General features: G+C 38.7%; 1 long non-coding RNA gene across 1 annotated transcript in view; it reads right to left on the minus strand.

The window, feature by feature from the left end:
- Window positions 1-22,993, minus strand: part of LOC115937575 (uncharacterized) — a 45,678-nt gene extending 22,685 nt beyond the window's left edge. The window contains exons 1-2 of the long non-coding RNA XR_014140285.1: window positions 22,827-22,993; window positions 3,699-3,833 (exon numbers count right to left, since the gene is read on the minus strand). This is a non-coding gene — a long non-coding RNA (uncharacterized LOC115937575). The remainder of the gene's footprint in view (window positions 1-3,698; window positions 3,834-22,826) is intronic.
- Between the last annotated feature and the right edge of the window lie 2,530 nt (window positions 22,994-25,523).

A 25,523-nucleotide genomic window follows, 5' to 3' on the forward strand; every position in this document is an offset into this window, starting at 1 on the left:
ATCATGACCTGAGCTGAAGGCAGACGCTTGACTGAGCCACCCAGGCGCCCTTCCACTGAAGTTCTTTTACATCTTTTTTTAAGTTTGTTTTGAAGTGGATCAGTAGGTGGAAATGTTTGCAATTAAACACTTAAAAAATAATTTTTTAAAGTGTTTTATTTTTTTTAGTAATCTCTATAGTCAATGTGGGGCTTGAATTCATGACCCTAAGATCAAGAGTTGCATGCTCCACCGACCCTGCTAGCCAGGCACCCCTAAATGTTTAAAAAATAGTTTGAGCTAAGCAGAGTAGATCAGTGTTACCTGAAATTTGATAAATTTGATAATTTTCTATATTCATGTAAACATCACCCAAATCAATACATATAGAACATTTTCATCTACCCCAGAAGATTTCCTTTATGCCCCTTCCCAGCCAATCTTTCTCCAAATATTGATCTGATTTCTATATGATAGATTAATTTTGCTTATTCTAGAATTTCATATAAATAGACTCATATAGTATATACTCTTTGTGTCTTATTTCTTTCACTCAGCATAAAGATTTTGAGATCCATCCTTGCTGTTGTTTGTGACAGTAGTTTGTTCATTTTAAATTGCAGAGTTTATTTCATTTATGAATATATAACAATTTATTTATTTACCCACCGATGTACATTTGTGTTGTTTCAATTTTGGCCCTATTATAAAGAAAGCTGCTATAAACATTCATGCATGAATCTTTTTTGTAGACTTACTTTTTCACTTCTCTTGGATAAACATCTAGAAGTGGAATTCTTGGGTCACTAATTAGGTATATGCTTAAATTTACAGGAAGCTCTTCGTCTGTTTTGCAAAGTGACTGGACACTCCCACCAGCCCTGTATGACAGTTGTAGTTGCTCCCAATCTTTGTAACACCTGCTGTGGTCAGTCTTTTAAATTTTAGTCATTCTAATGGGTATGTGATAATATCTGTAAAATACTCCCTTATGGTTTTAATTTGCATTTCCATGGTTTCTAATAAGCACTTTTATATATGCTTATATATGCTTATCAGTCATTCATGCTTCTTCTGTGAAGTGGCTACTCAAATAACTTGCCCATTTTCCATTGGTGTGTGTGTGTCTTATTACTGAGTTGTAAGTGTTCTTTATATATTTTGGATAAAACTCTTTCCTCAGATCTATGTAACGCAATAATTTTCCTCCAGAGAGCTTTCCATAAGTTGTCTTATCTCTGTTCATCGTTCCTTGGTCAGCCTTGTGGAGTCTTCCTCTAAGCACACGTAGCCAAAGACATGAGCAGACCCTTGTGCAGATTTCTGAGACTCTTTCTGTTGTAGATACCTCCTTTCTGGTACTCAGCAGCACAAATTTCAACCACCTCAGCCTCTCCCAACTCTGATCTTTGTCTTTTTGGCTCAAGGAGACCCTTGGGTCCTGCTTTTCTTCTCTTATTACACCATGATTCCATAATTGCCTCTGGGCAGAAAGCCAGGGTGATCACAAGGCTCACCTTATTTGTTTCCCTTCTTGCAGGGATCAGAGTCTTGTAATACCTGTTGCCCAGTGTCTAAAGGCTGTTGTTTCACATATTTTGTCCACTTTCTTTCTTTCTTTTTTTTTAAAAGATTTTATTTATTTATTTGACAGAGAGAGAAAGTGAGAGCAGGAATACAAGCGGGGGGAGTGGGAGAGGGAGAAGCAGGCTTCCCGCTGAGCAGGGAGCCTGGTGTGGGGCTGGATTCCAGGACCCTGGGATCATGACCTGAGCTGAAGGTCGATGCTTAACGACTGAGCCACCCAGGCACCCCTTTTGTCCACTTTCTTAGTTGTTTATTGCAGGAGGGCTAGTCTGGTACTAGTTATTCCTGCCTTCATAGCTGGAGGCAGGAACTTTAAGAAGTTACTTGGAAACACAAGAAAATGAAATAGAAAAGTAACAGATTAAGGGATTTCAGAAAATACAATTGAATGTAGCATTAGTATGCTAAAGATACTTGACCAAGAGATTACTGAAAGTTTTATACCTTATTTTTCTCACATTATAAGGAATGATTCAGCCTACTCTACTGAAAGAGTTACTAGTTTGTCATTGTACTACCAACATATTTTGGTTTTGTAGCTGCTTACAAAATTTAAAAAAAAAATAAAATCCAAAAATCAAACAAACGTTAAGCCCTACAACTGAGCTAATAAAATAATCCTTTTGTCACTTCCTCTGGGATGCCATCATTCCCTGGTTGAGCATATTGCGTCCTATCCCTTCATGTGCCTTTCTATCTTTTCCATTCTCCTACAGACCTACCTATACTGCATTCAGAATCCGGAGTGTGAACAAGGACCAGATGTATAGTCATGAAAAACAACTTTTTCTACTTGACGATGATTAAGACTATAACCATGCTAAGTGATTTACCTCATTTAATTCTCGTAACAGCTCTGAGACAGAAGTATGATTTTTGTGACTTTGAATATCTTCTGGAATCATTTTACACCTGAGCTTTCTTATGGGTAGAATGAGAGAGTAAACAGAAAAGCAAGGGGGGAGCCCAGTTCATCAGATTTCAGTGTGGGCTGCTTGTGCACAGTTTAGGAAGAATTCTCAGGAACTTCTGGCTAAACGCTGTCTGAACATGCATTTGAATATGTGTAATACAACATACATGTGTTTCTTTTAAAGCCCTGCTCACATGGCAGTAAAATAATTTCAAAGGAAGTTCCAGATAAAAAAGGTAAGAAAGGCAAACACAATGAACTAGAAATTTCTTTAAAAGTTAGGTTAATAGAAAGTGGGTAACCAGTTTGGTAAATGACATAACAGAGAGTAGGGAGCTGAAAACCATATGCCTGTAAATGAAGATATTAATCAAAAATGAGCTGATTTGTGCTAATAAAACACAGTAAATTTCAGGTACTTGGCACCAAGGGGGGGCATTCAGCAAGGCAGGCATGAAGGATAAGGTGTAAAAAACTAAAATCTGGCTCCCAACCTTCTCTTACCACATTCTTACCCCTATCCCAACAGGAGGCAGGGGGGTTACTTTCTGGAAAATACTAAAAGGAACTGGGAGTCAAGAGTAATGCTTATGCTGTAGATGAAAAACATGGGACAAGTTTCTGGACCTCTGCTGTGGTGACAAGTTTTCTGCAAGTATATCCTGGTAGCAGATTTATTCTCACAAAGCTACTCAACTATCCAAAGAGATGTTGAGGAGAAGAAATTATCAGAGAGCTAATACAAGAAAATGTTCTGGGACAGTCATTTGGAACAGTTAGGTTTTTATGGGTCATGCTTTTAGGTTTTGTTAGGCAAGAACAAAGCAGCATGTGGGTCAGGGTGGATCTTGCCCTACTTACTCTACCTGAGGACTCATGAACCGTGAGGTTTTCTTTCCAGCTGGTGGGAAAAGGCCCCAGATGAGCTCTAGAAATTGTTCCTCCTAACCCTTGTAGGTGTTTCTTTCCTCAGCCTCGGGTAGTTTTCCCCAGTGTATTCACTGAACAGTGAAAGACTTTTAATCCCTGGAGCTCTCTGCTCCGTACATTGCTATTCTTTTAAGGGCTCTGCTCTGGAAGCTCTAGCTGCCCTGACAGACCCCCCCTTCCCCCACCAACCACTTCTGACTCCTCAGCTCCAGGAGAATGCTAAGCTCCACCTGGCTACCCCTCCCTGCAGGGCGCCTGGTCAGTAAGATGAGTAAACCACAGGACTCACCTTGTTGTTTCCCTTCTCTTGGGATTCACTGTCCTTCATTGACTGATGTCCAGTATCTTCAAAACCACTGTGTCATGCATTTTTGTCCCACTTTTGAGAGCGTGGACCAGAAGTAGAACTCACACAGGTAAAACTCTGGCAAAATTAAAATTACATAAAAAATCACGGTCTCAGTCACTGTTAACGAATCCCAGTCTTCTCACATACAGGTGATGCTCCACGGTTTTCATGGAAGAGCAACAATATGGGTCTCTCCCAATAATTTTAGCTAGAGGATAGTCTCCTCTTTCTTTTTTACATGTTGCTATTTTTTGAAGGAATTACCATTCTCCTCTAAGTTCATCATATGATGTCGAGGAGGAAGGAGACAGGGTTCCTCACCGTATACCTGGATGATTTTCAGGTAAGGCATCTAACCTCTCCGATCCTTAGTTTCTTTGTGGAGTGAAGTCAGTATTATCTACCTTACAGTCATTATGAGGATTAACTAAGATATTTGTAAGAAAACTAGCACAGAGCGTGATTCATTATAATTTTCATAAATTATAGTTTATTTTTAAGAATGTCAATAAAGGCAATATAGTAATAGGTCTGTTGTCTTGCACACGGTCTTACTGTCAAAACCTACTGGCTGTTTATGTGGTTGACATGTCTTAACAATTTTCCTAGGTAATATAGTTGGCTCCTGAAGCACATTATGTTTTAGTAATCCATTTCTCACTAGCAACCAAGGCACATAACTTGGCACACAAAGAGGGGAGACCAGCAATGAACAGATCAGTCTGCCCCAGTGATGCCTGTGGTGATTTGCCTGTCTGACAGTCTCAGATCCAGGCCAGGGGCAAGGAAGTACATTGCTTTCTGTGTCTCACAAGCCGAAGGCGAGCAGCTGGAGACACACATCCATGGCAGAAGATCAGCTGCTTTAGCAGCTAATTAATGAGGGGGACTATGCATGACATTTGGAAAGTTCCTAAGTGAGCAAGACTGTGGTGAGAAGCTGAATAACATCCGTACTCTGTCACATCGCTTGTGTTAACTTCTTCTGGCCTGGCCTTAGCACACTGCATAAATCTACAGCTGCAGGAACCAAAATCTCATATAAAACTGAAGGATTTATTTTTAGGTATTGAAAGGTTTATAGCTGCAAAAGTTAAAATTTGCCGAATCGGCATTTGGAGGACTCTCCCGTATGCCTCACCCCTTTTGGCTCTCTGATTGTGTTCTCTGAATTCCTGTCTCCACAGGGAGACAAGAGAGCCAGGGGAAAACAGTGACGTGGATGGAATTGTCCAGACTTTACCCACTCTTGGCACTAGTGGCTTCATATTTCAACCTAAAGTAGTCCTTGAAAGCTGTCATTATGATGCTAAGACCCATACACAAGAAATATAAAACAATAATTCCATTCTGTTCTGGTGCCTGATTGCATTTTGGATTCCAGAAACTTCCGCCGGTTTTCACATATTTTAGAGTGCAGTGTTCAATTTTCAATGCCCACTTTCCTGCATCTTTACTGTTTGGTGGGAACCAGTCGGAAGCTGGCTTAGGTCTTTAGTCCTCTCATAGAATAAAAATCTGAGTTATTACTCCTGTATTTAATCAAGGATTCAGCATTTCCTCTTCTGGATTCTTACATCCTCCCTAATGACCTTCTAGATTTCTGGCTTATGGTCTGGTTCATTTCTCGAGCTAAGAGGGGTAGGTCTTCAAGTCTTAGAATGCATGAAAATGGACTGGGTATCTAAATATTAAAATAATAAGAACTATATGTATATATGAAATGCCATTAAGACAGAAGGTTGGAAGGAGTACGACACATTGGTAAGACTTATCTTGTACCAGTTCACTGACTTTCCCTACTAATGTGAGGGCAAAATTACTTACCTTAATCGTTTCATCTGTAATGGGCGGAATATCCAATCTGTAGGTTCAAAATGACACATGCCCTATCTATCGTCCAGGCATTTTGCAGAAAATCAGTGAAATAATATATACAGCCTTGAAAGCTATAGAGACGTTAAAAGTATCAAACGTCATGGCTAACTGGAATGTCATTTCACTTGCTTGGCCATTGCCGTTCTTCTCACCTTCTACCTGCCTCCCCCCAAATCATTAGCTGTCCCCTCTTCCTTTGCTCCAGCCCTCCCCCATCCACGACATGAGAAAGCGTCCTTCCGTGAAGACTTTTGGAGTTCCATTAACGAGTACTGTCTTACACGTTTCTGGGGCCATTACAGCACTTCTCAGGGTCCCATATTCACAGAAATAATTCCAGAGGTGTGTTTGTGTTGGATCAGTCCTGACCCCAGAGTGCAATAGGAGCAGGACGTGACAAGTGGAAAAGGCCTTTAATCTGCAAATGAAAAGTCTAAAACTGGCCCCTGGCTGCCCCCTACTCTGGTGGTCTCTTCTGGGAATGGGCTCACTTTTTAGCTGAACTACAGCTCTTTGGGCTCCTCTACAGAGTAAGCATAGTTGAGCTGTGCAGTTGCTAAGAAGTCGAGGAATCACTGTTTTGCAGGCATGCGCATCTGAACTCTGCAAGGGCTCGGTGTTTTCTGAGATCTCCCTTATCCTGTAAGAAGAGAAATCTTTTTTACCCCTCTCTGCCCAATGCCAGGTCCAACAGCTGTAACTATTTCATTTTTAATTTGCTCCTTGCAGCCTTGTCTCTGCTTAATCCATTAAGACAACTTTGAATGTTCCCGGCTCATATATTTATAAAGGGGGAAAAAAATGAAGGGAAAAGACTTTGAAAAATGGTATCTAAATTGTAGCCAAATGTACTCAGAACTTTCCTAGGTTAAATTGCAAATAATTTTCTTTCAAACATCACAAACACTCTAACTTAACAAATTGGACCGAGGGGTTTCATTGCTCTCAGAAACATGATTCATTCTCTTTTTTTCTCTGTCTGTTTCTCCTTCTCTCTCTCCTCCCTCTCACTTTTCCTTCTAGAAACGTTCTTCTGGCTGTGTTTTAGCCACATTGTATTATCTCTAGGCTTCCTTCCTGGAGCTTCCATGAATAATTTGCCTGTCTGGTGAGAGAGCCATTTTGGAGACCAGCCCCATCCTCAACTGTGCTGGGAGAGGGGAGGGGTGGGGAAGAAGGGCCGGCTGCTTTAAATCAATCAGTTGACACTAATCTAATGTCTAATTAGCTCTGGGTGGGCGTGTGCTTTGATTATAGGAAGTGCCTCAGGCAGTGGCTGGCGTTTGAAGGGCTGCTCCACACATATCAATCATCCTTTGACAAGGAGAACTGGAACGAAAAAAAAAAAACAACAAAAAAAACCCGAAGAGGGGCACGTTTCTCTGTGTCATCTGTTGATTATCTGTTTCCAATGGTCCAAACCAATGCTTTGAAGCTCATCCGTTTGCTCTTAGCAATGAGCGCCTGACCACAGAGAGAGGCAAGCTTTCTAAAGTCGGCTAAAACTGCCAGTTGGGTCAAATAATTACTTCCCGTGTCATGAAATACCTAATCATATCTAGTAACAGTCGTGCTTTTTAAAAAATCCTTTAAGGTAAATGCAGAAGCTCTACATATTCCGCTGAATCCTAAAAATGGAACAATTCATTATTATGGAATTGTTCCTGTTGATGGCTTACCTGAAATGATTCGTGATTGGACAAAAGTGACAAGATCTTTAAATAAAATTTACAAAATTGCTTTTATTGAAAAGGGTATGCCTATAATTATTTTCTGATTGTTTTATTTTCTTTCTTTCTGTACTTAAATACACTCTTTTCGAGGGATGGGGGTTTAAAAACTTTACTAGAAGTAGCCGCAGCATATTTAAATGCTGCTATTATTTCTAGTAGAAAGGGAGGAGGCCAGTCTCATTTTCATTTGTTCTATGTGACCCAACCTTATATAACGTTGATGAGGTCAGAATTAGTAAGGCAGTTAGGGTGCCTTCCAGGTTTTAAACAAAGAAAAACACATCTAACTGAGGAGTTAATTTTATTCTCATTCTTACTGATCATGAGATTGAAAGAGGTATTTTAAAACACTGTTTTTATTTCATATCTATTTGATTTGCTTTTCTGTGTGCTTTTATTTTTCTAATGGTTACAAGCTGTTGAATCTGTTGGGCACAAGAAAGTCGAGTCACATAAAAGTGATACTTCAAGAGATTCATGTGCAAAGCCTGGTTAGAATACAGTCTGAGGCTCTGTAGATGAACTGTCAGGTTTAAATCCTGGCCATGCTACTTACCAGCTGTGTGACCTTGGGCAAGATACTTAACCTTGGTAAACCTCACCTGCAAAATGGAAATCACAGTAGTGTCTACTTCACAGGGTGATTATGAAAATCAAATAATATGATGCATGTGGAGTGTTTAGCACATGGTAAGCACTTAATAAAGTGTTAACTATTATTGTTGGTGTACAGAAGTGAATATTTTCCCAACAATATTGGCTGAGTTTAGAAATCCACAAAAAGTATGTCTGTCTTTGGAGTCAGAGACTTGCAAAGGAAGATCTCCTAAAATGTTATATGAGGTGTTAAGCATGATACTTACACCACTGTCTTGTATATGGGCATTGTGGGCTTACAGAAGCACTGCATTCGTGGATGTAAAATAAAATACTTGTTAAGATTATGACCCACTTTGAGTTAAGGTATGCATTTCTTAAGAATTTTCATAAGGTTAAACTTTCTTATGATATGTGAAGAAATTCTGGTTTGACAACTGTATTAGAAAATTCTCATTGGAATGTTCATGGGAATACCTCTTGCTAAGTTCAAGAAAATGTTCCTTCTCCCTCTCTCTCTTTAACACAAGAGAGAATAAGGGAAAGACAATGATGTATGTGTTGTAAAAGGCACTAGCTCACTCTTTTACACTCTAGAATTTAATGCTTTCAAATTTTGTCAAAAATTTGAAATAAACATGATATACAAATGACTACATTGTACATTTTTTCTTTTACATTGATTCATTTTATCAACATGATACGTTTTAGAAATTTTGTGTTAATATGAAAACTAATACATTTTAGTATAAAACTATTCCTGTAAACTTTGTTTTTTCAAAAATGAGAAAACAATATCATAAAGATAATTCTGATTTCTTCCCTCAAAGTATTTTGTGGATAACCATAGACTCAGTAGATGATCAAAAGTCAGATAAGGAAGTTGTCAGAAGCATAAACTCAGGTGATGTATTTCCAGGTTTCTTACTGAAAGATGATTGAGGCTTCATTACTCTGGACAAATTTTGAAAAGAGCAGTTAAAGGTAATTAAAAAAACAATTGCCATTTGTGTAAAAGTGCAGAGACATGCTATTTCCTGACTTTCAATTACTTACAGTAACTTAAAAAGTAGAATAAGAGATTGCCAAGAAGGGTCCTGTCCAATCACATCAATTTTAAGTAAGAGAAAAATAATAATGATGCATAATCAGCATATTATATAGTGAATGTTTTAATCTTCCAAGGTTGTAGATTCTGGATTTTACATATGTAATTGATTAGTAAATCTGTAATTTTTTCAATATAATGAAAATGAAATATGAAATGAAGCATTAAATGGATTTGCATCACACACATCAGAATCTGAATTATTGGTTTCGGTCAGCAGAGTGCTACTTTCTAACAAATCAAAATCCAAAAAATAGCAAAGGGGGAAAGAACAAGCCTTGCCTTCCAAAAGCCCCTATCACCTTTTGTTCTTGGTAAACTCGGATATAAAAACCCTAGCTAAAATCAAGACTCACACCGCCCTCTTCTTCTGAGGTGAACACAATACATGGCGGGCGATAGATAGTTCTCCGCTACTGTGGGAACATGTTTTTAAACTGTGGTGGGAGAGATTTCGTCTAGACTGTAGAAAACACTCTCTACATGAGGGTTATGTGTCATGGGAAAGCACATTACAACAGGGGCTATAGAACTTCCTGCTCTGGGAATTTTATAATAAGAGCCAGGCTGGTGTCATTTCACACAAGACCTGCCCGGAGGTAGGGGAATGGATAAAATGACCTTTCCTGCCTCCTCCAAGGGCTATGACTGGTTCTTAATGAAAACCTGGTACCAAGGACTAGTTCGGTATGGAACAATGCTTTTAAGGCCAAAGTTTAATTTCATAACAGCAATCGGATACTGTAGATAGCTGGATTGCACTCTTTGGAGATGGATAAAATGACATGGTCTTTGGAGCTCATCCCAAGGGGCACTTTAAGGAATATTCTCTGGGAACTGCATCCTGTGCTGGCAAAGGCATTACTTGATGATTTAATGGGTCTTTTCCATTTCCAGGTCTTATGATGTATTATTACCACCATCGAGCAGTTATAGTCTCCGCATGGTAACAGACACCAACTAAACAATTTGGCCATCCAACTTCAAAATTTGGTCTTGTTTCATTGCTGCATAGTCGTTCAAGACAGTAGCTGCTAAGCTTCTTTCCCCTCTCCTTTGAATGTGTGTTCTTCACTGTTGTCATTAAGATCTGTATATAGAGTTACCCAATTTTAGTCTGCATTCCAAGGAGACTGCTGTGAAAATTTATTGGTATTGCAGCCTATTCTCTTGGAAGTTAAAAGTCCTTGGAGCCTTGGATCTCAAATCTACTTAACTTGCACAAAAGTAATAGATATGGTCTACTTGGGGATACCAAATATGAATAATTTTGAATTAGGGTGTGTGTGTGTAGCTGGTTCATACCAGTTGTGCTCAATGGGCCATCCAAATAAATGCTTTTACTGTTGCCTTCTACTGATTCTTTTTTTTTTTGATTCTTGATTCTAACATGCTGTAGCTCTGAAAAGAGATAGGATTGCTACACTTACTATTGAAATAGGCCACTGAGCAGGCTTTGCGAGGGAAAGAGGTACAAGGAAGCTTTCTGGCTTCCTTTTTGTATGTGGTCATGTTGAATGCTGGCTACTTTGACTTCTTTTCTGCCGCTACTGAAACAGAATAAGGTGGCACACAATGGGCACAGCAGGGAGGGAGGGGCAACGGGCAGCTCCCCCCGACAGGTGCAGGTAGAATGGCTGCCACTTTCCCACACGTATCAGTGGGTCTCAAGTGGCCTCGTGCACTCTGAAAATGAAATAAATGGCTGTGTGGATCAAGTGTCCGCCAATGAGAAGTTGGAGGCAAAAAAGCAACAAGGAGGTGGATGCAGGGGGTGCAGAGGGGTGGAGGGCAGTGAGAGGGGTTGTTTGTGTCCTTGCATTATTGTTATTCCCATTTCCAAAGCTTGGATGTGAAATTCTATCTGTGTTATTTTGCTTCCAATAATCATGCTCCACTGAGGTACTGAGATGGTATTTGGGTGATGAACACAGAGAAGTTCCATTGTTCCTCCCTTCATCTGTGCTGAGGAGCCGCCGGTAAGCATCTTCAGGTGGAACTGGAAGGTTCCTAGGGAGGCAGACACTCTACAGAACCTGGAATGGGGCTCCTACCGGCAGTCTTTCCTTCTGTGCCAACACCTCCGCCCTCTACCTCATATATCATTCATATTTAATGGACTGATAGTGCCTGTCATATCCTTAAAACTGACCTGAAACTGTGATACTCACTTGGAACAATTTGAGATCAGACAAGTAGAAGACATGTTTGTGGTTAAGGAATTATTTTCAGGGGCCTGTCAAAGTGTTTCCATATGAGGCTAATGCCATTTTCCTAAGGAGCAAATGCAAGAGACACAATCAATATTACTTCGTTTCCTTTTGGTCCATTAAAAAAAAAAAAGAAGGAAAGAAGGCATTCACAGGGAGATTTTTCCAAGAGCAAGTAAAATGTACTGTCATCTAAGCAAGTATTTTATTTTTTTTGCCATTTTTTGGGGGGTCATTTTTTTTCAGATGAGGTTTGTGTGGGCATCTCTAAAATATCTATGTTTTAATTCATTTTTATTTTCTACAGAATGTGGTAGGGCGTGTATTCTCATAATTCCCTCTCCAGGCTTACTTGTTTGATCTCTAGAATATATCTCTTGCTTCAACCGCATCTAACTACATCCTCATTACCAGAGCTTTCATAACCCCTTGGTACCTGCTACTCCGTATGTGGAGTCCTTTTTTCCCTTTTCTCTATTTGGTGGCTTCTTCTCATTTTCCAAGACTCATGTCCCTTCCGGTGTCAAGCCTTCTCCGACCCCCTCAGGCATAATGTAAGTATCCTCTTTGTTGGCCTGCTGCTTCCCAAGAGCAAATGCAATGCATTAATGCACGGTAATTATTTGTGAATATGGTTGTCTCCTCCCTGGGTGATGAGTCTGTCTGGAGCAGGGGACATTTCTCCTTCTTTAATTCCATCACTGTCTGATGTGGTGCTCCATAAATACTGATTGATGAGTCCAGGGCTGAATAGGGCTTTCAGAGGTTAGGATGAGCTTGAAAGATGGACTTCTCAATCCCCTTTAATGATTTGCCACGGATGAGCATTAGATCCCAGATTTATGAAGGCAGTTCCCCATATTAGGAATTCTTCAATTAGGAATTCTGTAAGAATTCCTTTCTTAGTAATAAGCATTTTATGTGATATGTAAGGTTGATGTCAGATTTACAGTCTGACTTTCTTGTATGTATTTGGTTGCATAAAACTGATGATGATGGTGATGATGATGGTGATATGATATAATAACAATATCAGAGCTGACACTGAGTGTTTAACATGTGCCAGGCTCTATGGCAAGAAGCTTTATATATATAATCTTATTTCATGCTAACAAGAACACTGTAAGTTATATATTATTATCCTCATGTTATTTGTGAGGAAATAGAGCCAGAGAGTGTTTAAGTGACTGGATACCACAACTAGTGAATAGTATAGTCTAGATGTGAACCTAGGGAGCCTGGTTCCAGAGCGTTATACAGGTGTGTTAGTGTAAAACAAGGGCCATGAGAAACAGTGGAGAATGCTATAACTGTCCTGGGTAGTTGAAAGGATTCAGCCTGTGATTTCTTGCTCTACTAGAATTTGAAAGGCATTGAGCGGTTTCTATTTCCATATAACCCGTAAATTTCTTCTGATCCTCCAAGAGTTCAGAAAGATGTTGACTGCATATCCTGGACCAGTTGGGATCTCCAGACTGAGTGAATCGGTTCAGCTGGGATTCTGGTTGTGTATCTAGACTTAGAAGAAACTTGGAGGATTAAGTGGTTTTCTGCAAAATGTGGGCCAAAAACCACATTCACCCCAAATTGCTGTATGAATGAAACACATGGGTTTTCCTTGTGTTTTTTGAATATTCCAGTGGTGGCCTCAAGCTTCTATTTCCCTGTATTTGTGTGGAGTCAACCAAAATAGCTTTGTACAAACAACAAGAAGTATGAAAAAGCATATGCACCTTGTCACTGCTTTGCCAGTTGGAAAAACTCTTAGGACACATGCACAGCAACAAAAACAGTGGCTTTGGGATTGACCAGCTTTTAAAATGCTAAAGGTATTGCTTATTCCAGAGTGCCACTGTCTTATATTTACTTTTCAGTTTTGCATTTTCTCATTAGCCAGTATTTTAAGCATTGCATTTTTCTTCTTTTCAAATAGAAAATATCAAATTATATTCTTCAAAGGTATTTTTAATCGTATTTGATGGTCAAATGTGCCACATTCTAATAAGGAGGGAGAATAATTTTGGCTTTAAGTTGGTAATATCATATTTCTGTGGTTGACTATTAGAAAATTTCTAATGTATTTCTTCATCTTGTATTTTTAAATTATTTGAAGTTTGTGAAAAGGTTATGGAAATGTTGAACAGAAAGGTAAATCTCTTTCCCACAACCATCACTAGAACTCATTCTAAAATGGACATCAATTGTCTACATCTGTATGTCAGTTATATTTTTCTGGGGCACAGCTTATATAAACTATAATAAAATTTTATCTTATTTTTTACTTACTAGTTTTTTTTTTCAGATGACACAGAAAATGAGACAAGATTTTTACTATGTTGTAGTACCGTGTTTGATCTCAAATATTTCTCTCCTTTTAATCATACTGATCTACCCGGATTTAGAGAGACTATTGGTAACAAGGAAAGATTTGAACATGATTAGTGGAGAGTAATTGCAGAGTTACTAAAAAACATTTGTATGGAAAAGCATTCTTAGTGTTTTCACAAGCATATTGGAAAAAAATACCAAAGAAGTTTTTAAGGAATGAATCTATCTTTATCTGATGTGGCTAAAGATTTGTCCCTGACTAAACTCTGTCAAAGCCACTTGCTGATGTCAATCCATGCTAGGTAACTTTGACATTTTTACTTATTTAAACATTAAGAATACTCAAAATATTTAAAAGTATATATAGTCTAAGGCTTCAGTAAGTTAAAAGGGTCTAGCATGACTCAGGAATGTTGCCATACTGAGTCTACTTAAAATGACTGACTCATAGAAATTAACATTAGAAGACAATTAAGATAAGTAAATGTCTATTTTTTGTAGAAAAGCTAACTGAGACTCAAAAATGATCTAGAAAGCATAGCAGCAAGTAGTATGTATCATTTCAAATTTCCCGATCTCTTCTAATATTTTAGAATCCCAGCTCTGTAAGGATCATATCTATCTTTTTCTGTATATTAACTATATTAGGGTCAGTTTTGGAATAATATTTACATATTTATAATTAGGATGTCAGTCTCCATACCATTAATCCAAGAGTAAATAGATAGTAAATGCTACAATAATCAAGTTGGGTTAATTGGCCCCAAATTCTGGTTTAGCCAAATATAATACTGAATGATGGTAAGTAGAGTGAGTGGCTTACATAGGGGAAAAACAAAACAAAACAAAACAATGGAAGATGATGTCTATAGGAAATTACAGAACACTACAAAGTAAGTAGAGAAACACATATGTTACCACTAGAAAATAGGGATCATTCTTTGTGTCTAAGTACAGTGTGGCAGATTATCAGAATGTTCCTATTTCTCCACACCTCTCTAAATCAACACACTTTGCGATTGGACTTTGCAGCTTCTCATCCCTCGAATCTGGACTTGTCTTGCAACTTGTTTTCACCACTAGAATGTGGTGAAAGTGACCATATGCCAGTTTTGTACATATGTTTCCACTGGTCTTCTTAGTGTCTCTTCTCTCTCTTGCAACCCTTCCCATCTGCCATGAGAATGAGTTTGTGCCATTCTCCCAAATGATGAGAGACTTTCGGCTGAGTGTCACTCAGTCACCAGGTTAATGATTCATGAGACATGTACATGAAGCCATCCTAGATCAGCCATCTCCCAACAGGTCCACCAGCTGATTGCAGATGCATAAGCAAATCCAGCTGAGAGCAGCCAAACCTGGCCCAGATCAAAACTTCTCCCCGGGTATGTAGAGCAAGCAATAATAGACACTTACTGTTTTAAGTCACTGAGTTTAGGAGTGATTAGACAGCAATGTGGCAATAGATAACTGATATAGTTAAACATTAAAGGCATGACAGAAGTCTGTGTAAGACTCAGAAATTCTACAAACCACATATAATATCCAACTTCACTCAGATATGGACAAGGCAGTTCTTGTTTTCAGTTGTTACTTGGTTCAATGCTCCATTGATTTGGATAACCAGGTAATTACCTTTTCTAAAATTCATATAGAACATTAGTTAAAATGGGGCTTAGAAGTCACTTAGTTCAGCTGTTAACTTTATAGGAAAGAAATCAAGGTCAGTTGAGTTAAAGAATGAGTCTCCAGTTGCTTCTCCTGTTATTGACAGAGCTGGAGCTTAGTGTTATTGCTACTTAACATTGGATGCCTTGATTCTGCTCTGAGATATTCATAAAGAAGACAAATATTGTGTAAATATTATATTTTGTGGAGTTCATAGCTATTGCCACTTCATCTTTCTGAAATATCACTCAATGTCTCCCATGCTGATAATCACATTCACCCACCATTGATAGCCAAATGTCTTCAGTCTTGGTGTGAGGACATCCACTGCTCTATGTCTACCTGTATGTGTTTCTCCAGTTGAGTGTTGGATCAAACAGTGATTCTTGAATAGATGTAGCTTAATAATTTTGGTAGAGAAGGAAGCCTTTTCCACCTAGAGCAAGACCTTATTTACCTTGACCCTTACATGTTTTTACCTTGTGACATCCTCTTTCAGTATGCAATTTCTTACAGCATTCAGTGACTGCATGTGTGTACCAAAGTCTCCACACCATGCCTATGAAACATGGCTCTGAGCAGTTTCCTACTGGGAGTAAACTGTCATTTTTCACCACATTAAATTTTATGTTTCAAGCGAATGGAAAATGGATTTTATTATTTTCTCTCTCTCTTTCTCTCTTTTTTTTTTTTTTGCCATGAATGTTTTATGGCTGCAAAAACAGAATTTGTGGTTTCAACTGTTCAAGTTTGATGCAGAAAGCTATGGAACCTCTTATGTAACCTGATGGCCTGAATAATTATCAAAATATTTTGCTTTCCACCCTTTCTAAGCTTTAGCAGCAGCAAAAAAAAAAAGAAAGTATATGCAACCTTTTGACCACAAAATAATAATGAGAAAGCCCCTTTTTACAAGGTCTGCTCCTACACCTACACTAAAGATGCTGTAATTGGGGGAGGCTAGCGCTCATGCAGGTGTGCTTGTGCCCCAATCAGGGACTACCTTTTGCAAGGAAGGAAACAGAGTCTATGAGAAGAAAAGCCAGGGTTAAGAGAAAAGGAAAAAATGGGATGGAGACCACTTAGTAGAGATCCAGAGCCATATGGCCTCTTATCCCTTTGGAATCCAGAAATCATGTTCTTGTGATCTGAAAAAAAATTACGGGGTACAAAAAGTGTGTTGGTGTGTGTTTCTTTTGGCTTATATGAAACATTATTTCTCAGTGTCTACCGAGAACTGAATGTCCTCCTAACTTATTCAATATGGTGTCACCCCAGACATTTTAAATAGAGGTGAGCCTCAGTTTATAAAATCTGGGACCTAGAACATTATGCTGATGAATCAAATTCTTACAATGGATTCTCTAATTATGTATATATGCTCATACATATAATGTATATATAAATTTTGGCACATATAATACATAATTATAAGTTTATGACTCTTTTCTTTTTTGAACTTCAGAAGTTTCTAAACTTCATTTATTTAAAATTGGTTTTAAATTAGCAGTACTTGTCAATCTGTATTCTTGATGTTTCTTTGCAGTAACTTTTCTTCATAAAGTTAAAGATCCACATACACCAACATATATATGAACTATAAAGAGTCCTGCTGTAACGTAAATATCACTCCCCGATTTTCCCCTTGGTTACATTCATATATTCATAAAAGCCTATATTAGCATTGTATACTCCTTAGGGAAAGAAAAAGCTTATTTCACTTCCAACCAGAAAACACTACTCATTTGCCATTAATTTCCCCACCATGTTACATAATGTGTCGGCAATATGCTAAATGTAAGATGTGTTTGCCACGTTTATCAGCAGAATGTGAGGTCCATGAGAGCAGAGACACTGTCTGTCCTAGTCTGAGACTCTAGTCAGGGTTCCTACCATGCTACTGTGCTGGGATGCAGGAGGAACTCAGTAACTGTTCGCCGAACGATTGAATTAACACACCAAGCTCTACTTCTAACAAATGTCATACAATTAGTAGATACTAGCTCACTTTTCTGACTCAGAGACTGAGGGGCAACAGTGAAGCACCTACCTTTAAATCTGTCTGATATCATGGGGATATTGAGTTTCAGTAGGAGTAATGGCACCAAATTTTAATTCCAAAGATCTTATTACAAGTTATTCAAACTCTCGAAGTCTGTTTCCTGATGAAATGTGTACTTCATGGAGTGACAGTTTTTAAAGATGCTACCAGGGAAACAGCTAATAGGATTTGGAATGCAATGTATACAATATGATTACAGGAATCCTATAAGTCTACTAATAAGACCTAACCATACTCCTAAAGAGGACTAATGGAAGAACATAAGTTATATTAGAATTGATAATTGCCACCAATGGTTTTAGTTAATTATCACCTAAGACTGTGCAAAAGCGGCTGTTTGCAAAGCCTTTGTAGGGTTTTAATGTAATGGATGTGAAGGCTTTTGAGTCTGACAGACGTGATGTGGAATAGCAGCTTCATTAATTCGTGAGACACCTAAACTTGAACAAGTTAATATCTCTATCCTTCAATTTCCCCACCTACAAAGTGACGGGAGTACTCCCTTTTGGAATTCATGAACATATGGAGTGACAATGTTCATGTAGTAGCGTGATTTTCAATTGGAGGTTCTGGAATCAGGTCACCTGGATTTATATTCTGGCTTTGTTATTTAACACTCAGGTAAATGTGAGCAAGTTATCCAACCTCTCAGTGCCTCAGCTCAGGGCAGTGTTGAGGGGACTGTGTTAATTCAGAAATATTTATTAGCATTTCCTGAAACACAGTATAGACTAAATAAATTTTAGTCACTGATATTATCATTATTATTGCTGTAATTATCGCTGATTAAATGGAAGCTATTATAACCCTTTTACTCAGCCATTCAGAAGAGGCAATTCCATTTGGAGAAGATGAATACTGGTTGTTTTGTTTTATTTGTTTTTAAAGAGATGCTTTGTCATACTTAGGAAATTATTCAAATGAGGGAAATGGTTTATTTTCATGGCAGTTTCCAGAAGGGAAGACTCTTTCAATGATGGGTCATGCTACAGTAGCATCAGGGGAACTTCCAAGAAGGGAGTGGTACTATACTGGAAGATTCCATTTCTTCTTATTGGATTAACCCCATGTTCATCAAATGTAAATCCTAGTGACTAGCCATCCATGCTGCTTAGTTAATAACAGTTCTTCTATTCAGCATGTACTGAGTTTGGGGGCTGATGGAGTTTCCTTTTCAAATCAACTCTTTTGGAAATCCTTCCTAATGGAACTTTGTTCATGTGGCCAGAGAACAATGCATCCAAATAAGCCACCAGCTGGAGTGAAAGAGATGGCAAAGCTAAAAGGCATATCTCATTCTGGGGAAAATTAACCTCCCAATTTTGCTCAGTAATTGATTCCATCTGACTGAGGAGTTTCAGGCTCGATTGTGACTGTCATTTGGATAGCTGGGAAGCAAAAGCCTGTAATTACAGTCAGGCAACCCTGTTATCAGAGCCCGGGGAGGGCTTTCCTCTCTTCCTACCCTGGGTGATCACAGGTGAGGCTGGCCGGGGAAGGAGGAAGGAGAGAGGGGAAAGTAAGCCGGTGGATCTTTCTCCATGAGAAAGAGCCCCCAAGGCAACCTCAGCCATGGAGAAAAGGTCAGAGGTCTTTGGGAGCCCTCTTGAGTTTTCATGATACGAATGTGAAGAAGCTAGAGCTTCCTGCTTGCTGCAAATTCTTCTCTCTGGGGAGACGCTTTGCCTGGAGATAGTGAATAAAGCTCTGGGACTGTTACGATTCACAGGTAGTCGGGAGAATCGTAACAATGCTGCTTCTAATATGCCACTAGCAGCCGCGTAAATAACTTTATTATGTTCAGGTAGCGTCTGTGAGCTGACGATGTGAACGCTGAATCTTTACAGAACACTTTAAATAAGATACACTGAAAATGGGGTTTGTCTTTGCCTTCCATATACGTGTAAAGCGGATGTTGTCGAAACTTCTAAGCACCATTTGACTATCATGATTAGACTACGTGCGATATTATTGCTCTTTGTCAGTATAGGTATTAAGTGTGTGTCTTGTTAAAGACTGAGATAAGGCTAGTAAAAGCAGAATTAACTGTTTGAAAATGTGTCTAGTGGGATGAAGAAGCATGGCTTTAATCGTTCTGTGCTAGAGCCAGTATCCTTTAGTACTGGAGCTAGGGTCTCGGACTGATAGCTCCAAAGTAAAGATTCAAGTATCAGAAAAAACCTACCTACTTTCTTATTTATTCACTTCTTTGGAGTATGCTCCAAAGATTTTTGAAAGAGTATTGGCAGTATTCTTTATACACCTACAAGAAATTACACCCAGAGAAATTAAAAAGGTGGCCTTCTTCAACTTCATACGACTATATTTTTTATGATTTTATTTATTTATTTGAGAGACAGAACACAAGCAGAGGAGAGGGGCAAAGGGAGAGGGAGAAGCAGACTCCCCGCTGAGCAGGGAGCCTGACATGGGGCTCGATCCCAGGACCCTGGGATCATGACCTGAGCCGAAGGCAGAGGCTTAACCGACTGAGCCACAACTTCATACAACTATGAAGCCATAAATAAAATGTGTCATTGATGCTACATTTACTGTTGTGAAGAGATTGGCTGCATTGGCAGATGAAATCCTAACTGCTAGGTAAGACTAACTCTTTTATACTATTAACTTAACTGCCAATACAGATACATCATTTCCATTATTATTAACAATATTTATACCTAATATTTGTATGCTATTACATAGTTCACAAAACATATGTCACTGGCTTCAGCTAAAGATTTTGGCTTGAAACTGAAGGATATGGTCAGGTCGATTCAATTAAAATTAACTTCTTAATTACCTACCAGGTGACAAGTATGTCTTTGGTGATCCAAAGTCTTCACAAATAAATAGCAAAAGTTTGCAAGAATATATAAATTTATAGTTTGTATGTACTCAGAACACTGCATGATTAAGATAAATGTTTATGGTCATGGAGAAGAGAGAACTTAAGTCCTATTTTAAGAGACTCTCAAACATTGGCTGGTCTTCTGAATATCCATTATGGAAGGAATTATCTTCCACTTAAACAAATATAGTTCCAAATCTTTTTTTTTTTTTTTTAATTTATGGTCATTAGTGTATAATGGATAAATCTATGGGAAGGATATGGTGAAACATTCGAATTAATTTTTTACAGGTAGAAACTTAAGAAAAAAAAAGATACTTAGACTCCTCCATACCATCTCTTTAGGAAAATACAAAACTCATGCCAGGGTTTAAAAATGAAATAATAAAATATAGGCCTTTACCTTCTTTTCCTAGAGAAACAAAAAAAAAATGCTATTAATCTTAAATTGGGGGAGGAGTCAACAAAATGTATGTCTTCTATCAAAACTAAATATAGGGGCGCCTGGGAGGCTCAGTCGTTAAGCGTCTGCCTTCGGCTCAGGTCATGATCCCAGGGTCCTGGGATCAAGCCCTACATCAGGCTCTCTGCTCAGTGGGAAGCCTGCTTCTCCCTCTCCCACTCCCCCTGCTTGTGTTCCCTCTCTCGCTGTGTCTCTTTCTCTGTCAAATAAATAAATAAAATCTTTAAAAAAAAAACCAAAAAAACCAAATGTAAAGGTGATATGTATGTTAGCTACTATGAACCAACACAAATACCTCTGGTAGTAACCTAATTTCTTTTCATGCTCAATATATTCATCTGTTTAAAAAAAAAAGAAAAAAAGAGATAATTACATTTACAACTTGCAGCATTGCTGTTCATGTTAAGTGAGAATGTGTATGGTTTGACCTAAAGACCTATGAAATCATAGCATTTCCTTACTGCTTTTTTAGCTGATTGCTATGTGTTATATGAATAGACTATACTTTATATTTCACCAATCCAGGACTGCTGTTAGTTTGAAACCGACTTTTGCTATCATAAACCATGTTGAATATATTAACCTGCCCCGTTTCCAGTATTTCCTCTTCTAAAGATAAAGGCTGTTGGTCATTGAAGAGGGCCCAGGTAAACAGCCCATATGGCTATTTTCCATTTTACTAAAGGGACTTGGAAGGGAAAGTAAGGCAGAAAGCCTGCGGAGTGGACACTAGGGCAATCTAATTACTGAGGTCAGGCAGCACATTGCTGGGACCCCTGGAAGGCTGAGTGGCTGGAGTATGGAAAAAATCCCAATTAGATGATTAATTTAGGCTCTGGGTGTGCTTTTTGCCTATGGCCATGGAGTCAGGAAAAGAAACAATTACCTCTCAAATTGCCATGCTGGACCGATTAATTTTTAATTGAGTCTTGTTAAAGGCATGGAAAATTGTGACATATATAACCTAGAGAAATAGTCCTGAGCCAGTGGGAGCCACTCTTCTCCCCACAGGAATCCAAAGATTTAACCAAAAAGGAAAGTGATTCAGATAGAGCCTGGAGGCAGGGGGTGGCAGAGACATGGAGAGGACTTGGCTACCTTGGAGAGAAAGCTGTTCTTCAAAGTAGTGTCAAAAAGACAACTGGTTTTTCTGTTTTCCCTCTATAGCTGGGCTACCCCATTGGGCCATGCCATGCATTGAACTCTTTTTCATATTACTCGTTGTCTAAAATGATGACAATTCCTTAAATCTCATCTCTGTGTAGAATATTCAGATTAGACTGGACCCTAATCCTTTATTTTTCTTTAGCTCTGCACAGCATGAGGAGAAAGAGAGGGAGTGTATCTTACGCTTAATGAATACTCAAGTTGGAAATTTTGGTCTAGGTTGAGAAACAAGTTGAGTATTGGAGGAGTAGAGTGGTAGCATGAAATGACCTTATGGGAATTCAGATTTATACCAGGATGCTGTAAGCCAGGAAGAATCCTCATGTGGCCTCTTGGAGTGTTTGAGTTTTGAGGCATCATGGAGATAGAACTGTTAGTTAAGAGGATCTCATCTGCAATGAACATCAATATGCTAAAGATATTTCACTGTACCTTTTATAGATGTCAAACATTCCTGGTTCCTTGGAAATCTCAGGGATTATTCACAGTGTCTGTGAACAGACTCAATAATAAGCTCAAATCAGCTCAAATTATTTACACTGATCTACCATATATGATTTCATCTAAATAAATCAGGATTATTTCCTTATCAGGCACTTTACTCTTACATCTGATTGGTGTCTTTAATTAGGTACCAAGGAGATACTAGGAAGTGACAACAGGTATTCGTTGTCTTATTTAAATTGCACCCTTCCAAGCCAGGATCAAGTCATTGGTCCAGTAGAAGTTATAGAAGCAGAGTTTCAAAGATTAGCCCAAACAAAATGTCTGAGATGTTAACAATCATAAGTGCTGATGATAGCAGATTATATTACTGTTGAGAGTACTCACTCCCTTCTCTCACTTCCGGGGTGGGGGGGTGTATACTTTCAAGGAAATTCATTTGGGATATAGCCACGTGTCCTTTCAGCTTCATGGTAGGGGAGAGTGTACTTCCCCACCTTTCCATCTGAGCTCAGTCATTGACTTGCGTGGATTCATAGAAATGACATGGTTTACTCACATGGTAGGGTTTCTTCTCTTGTTCCTTCGCCATTGCCATGAGATGATTATGCCCTGGCCAGATGGCTGTTCCACGCAGACACAGGGAGAAGATCCAGACTTAACCTTTGTCTTGGGCTGTCCAGTTGAGCTCAGCCTCGAGCCTCGCCTAGAGACTCAACTCCCAGCCAACCTGCAGATGCATGAGCAAGAATAAATGTTTACCAATATACACTATTAAAGTTTTGTGGTAGTTTGCAGGAAGAGATAGCTGATACACTAATGAAAACAGTGTGGGTTGTATGATGGTTATACAACCCACGTTAGCATTCAGCTCAGGTTTTACAGGCAAATAATAGAGGTTTTAATCATTTAAAGAGAGTATCTCTGCATTTGTGTTTTCTTTGGGATGGTTTGTTTTAAGCCAGGGCTTGCCTTGTGTCCTTGGACAAGTCACCTGGGCCTCTTTATGTCTGTTTCTCCATTTGAGGAAAAAAGATATTACTTGCCACCTACCTTTCCCCAGGGGTCATAAATTAACAGTTGAAAAACTCTTTGAGATCTCCCATGAAAGGTGCAATTTAAGCAGAAGCATGCCTATTATTTATTTTTATTATCCATTTTAAAATTGAATACTTAGAGCAAATAGATTTTCCAGCCACCAAAAAGGAAGTCTCTTCTATGCCACAACATATTATGTATTGGGCACTCTCCAACTATAGACTATATTTCCCATTTATAGCACTAATTTAGATGTTTATGGGTCTGTAAATGTATTCCATTTCTCCTGGGGCTTCTGAATACCTATAAGAGTCTAATATTTTGGAACACTAAATGATTCTTTGGGCAAAGTATAAAATAGGCGAATAAGAAAGGCAGGGAAAGGATTATGTAACAAGGGAGACACTTTTTAAAAAAGAAAATAATTTAAAACTCCCAGAATTACTCTTCAGTATAGTCAGTGTAGTCCAATTTGTAATTATTGTCTCTCCCTCATGTTACAAATTATCATGTTTAGATTGAGCTTCTACTGAGTGTTCAACACAAAACTATTTGTAGAAGAGAATATAACCATGTTAATAGCACACATTTGTACCAGCCTTCACTCTGTGCCAGGCACTGTGCTAGGTCCTTTTTAATAAGAATCCCATTTATAACTCTCCACAACCTAATGAAAGGTGCACTGTTATAATCCTCACTGTAGACACTCCAAGAGGTTAAATCACTTGCCCAAGATCACACAGAGGCGGAATCATGGACTGATTCTAGGTTCTTTTATGGAGTGAGTCCAAGTTCTTCATCATGATGTGGTTCTTGTTTACAAGTTTTAGGGGTGATGAGACCAATGTAAAAAGAGCTTAAGATATTTTAGTATCTATAACGAAACTCGCTGTGATGCCCTCAACATGACTGTAGGGAAAGAGCTGGTGTCCAAGGATATGGACATCAAAGCCTAGTGTGACGTTTCCAGTTTGTCTGCAGCTTTTGTTTATTTTTGCAATCTTTGTTCCAACACTGATGTAGATATTCAAGTTTTCAGTCTAAACACTAATTAAAATAGCCCTTCCTTGATGGGCTATATGGAATTTTCTATGCAGGGATGTACAGTAGAATGGTTACTTAACTATTGTTCTCACTCATAAAGACTTGCCTTTTGTAATTTGAAAGACAGCATTATGAAGACTAGTTGGATGAACAAACATACATGAACACAAAGTTTGGAATCAGAGGAAAAACCACGGATGAGGGACTCTTTCTAACTTGGATTCCTGCACAGGGCCCTAGTTTATGTCAAGCTGTAAAAAGCCAGTCCCTTTTTAGGAACTGGAAAATTCAAATGGCATTTTCAAAAACACCTCCATGTTGCTGAAATCCCCATGTGGAGGAGTAATATTTTCATCACTCTCATCTATCTTATAAAATTTTAGATTTGCAGGGAGAAGAGGTTGCTTCTAGTCATTGAGGTTCTAACATAGTTATGAATAATTCTGAACTTGGCTCCCTGAACAATATGCCCTGGGGGCTCATGCCATTGTTAACTACTCTTCTAGTTTTCAGGGACTGGGCTGAAGCCAAGTGGCTCTGGCTTCCTAGTAGGGTGTGAAATTCCAGCTTTGTCAGTAGTTAGACTGGTATGTACCCCGTCACCTTGAAAAAGGGAAAATCATTTTGAGGAGACATTTTAAACTCTCCTATCAATCAGCCATTTATTAGTTAACATCTCTACACAATGATATATAAAGAAATAGGGGCCTCTACCCCTCCTTGACATTGGTCTTAACATTCAAGTCACTCAAAGCAGGATAAGCCATGCCCTAACTTGGGTTTGCAGAGCAGTCTGAGAAGGTGGATGGAGCCGGGACTGACTCCATTCTTGATCTTAATCCTGTTTCTTTCACTTTCTAGATATGTGATTTGGGGCAAGTTATTCAACTTCTTTGAGACTCAGTTTCCTCAGTTATATAACCTGGGAATAATAACCAAGTCTGCTTTTTTGTGGTGGATGTAATAAAGTCATTGACCACACAGGAAGTGGACAATATATTCTATCTATCTACCTACCTACCTACCTATCTACCTAGTCATCCATCCATCTGCATGCTGTGCTCATCAGCCTTTTATCAAAAGAAGGCTACAGTTAAATAGGGAGGGAAAAATTCACTCCTGATAGTTGTTCAACCCATCATAGAGCATCTCCATTTTTATCAACTCTTCCAAA

This window comes from Leptonychotes weddellii, chromosome 15 (genome assembly GCF_054177405.1).
Source record: "Leptonychotes weddellii isolate Sample4059 chromosome 15, ASM5417740v2, whole genome shotgun sequence".
Taxonomy (NCBI): Eukaryota; Metazoa; Chordata; class Mammalia; order Carnivora; family Phocidae; genus Leptonychotes; species Leptonychotes weddellii.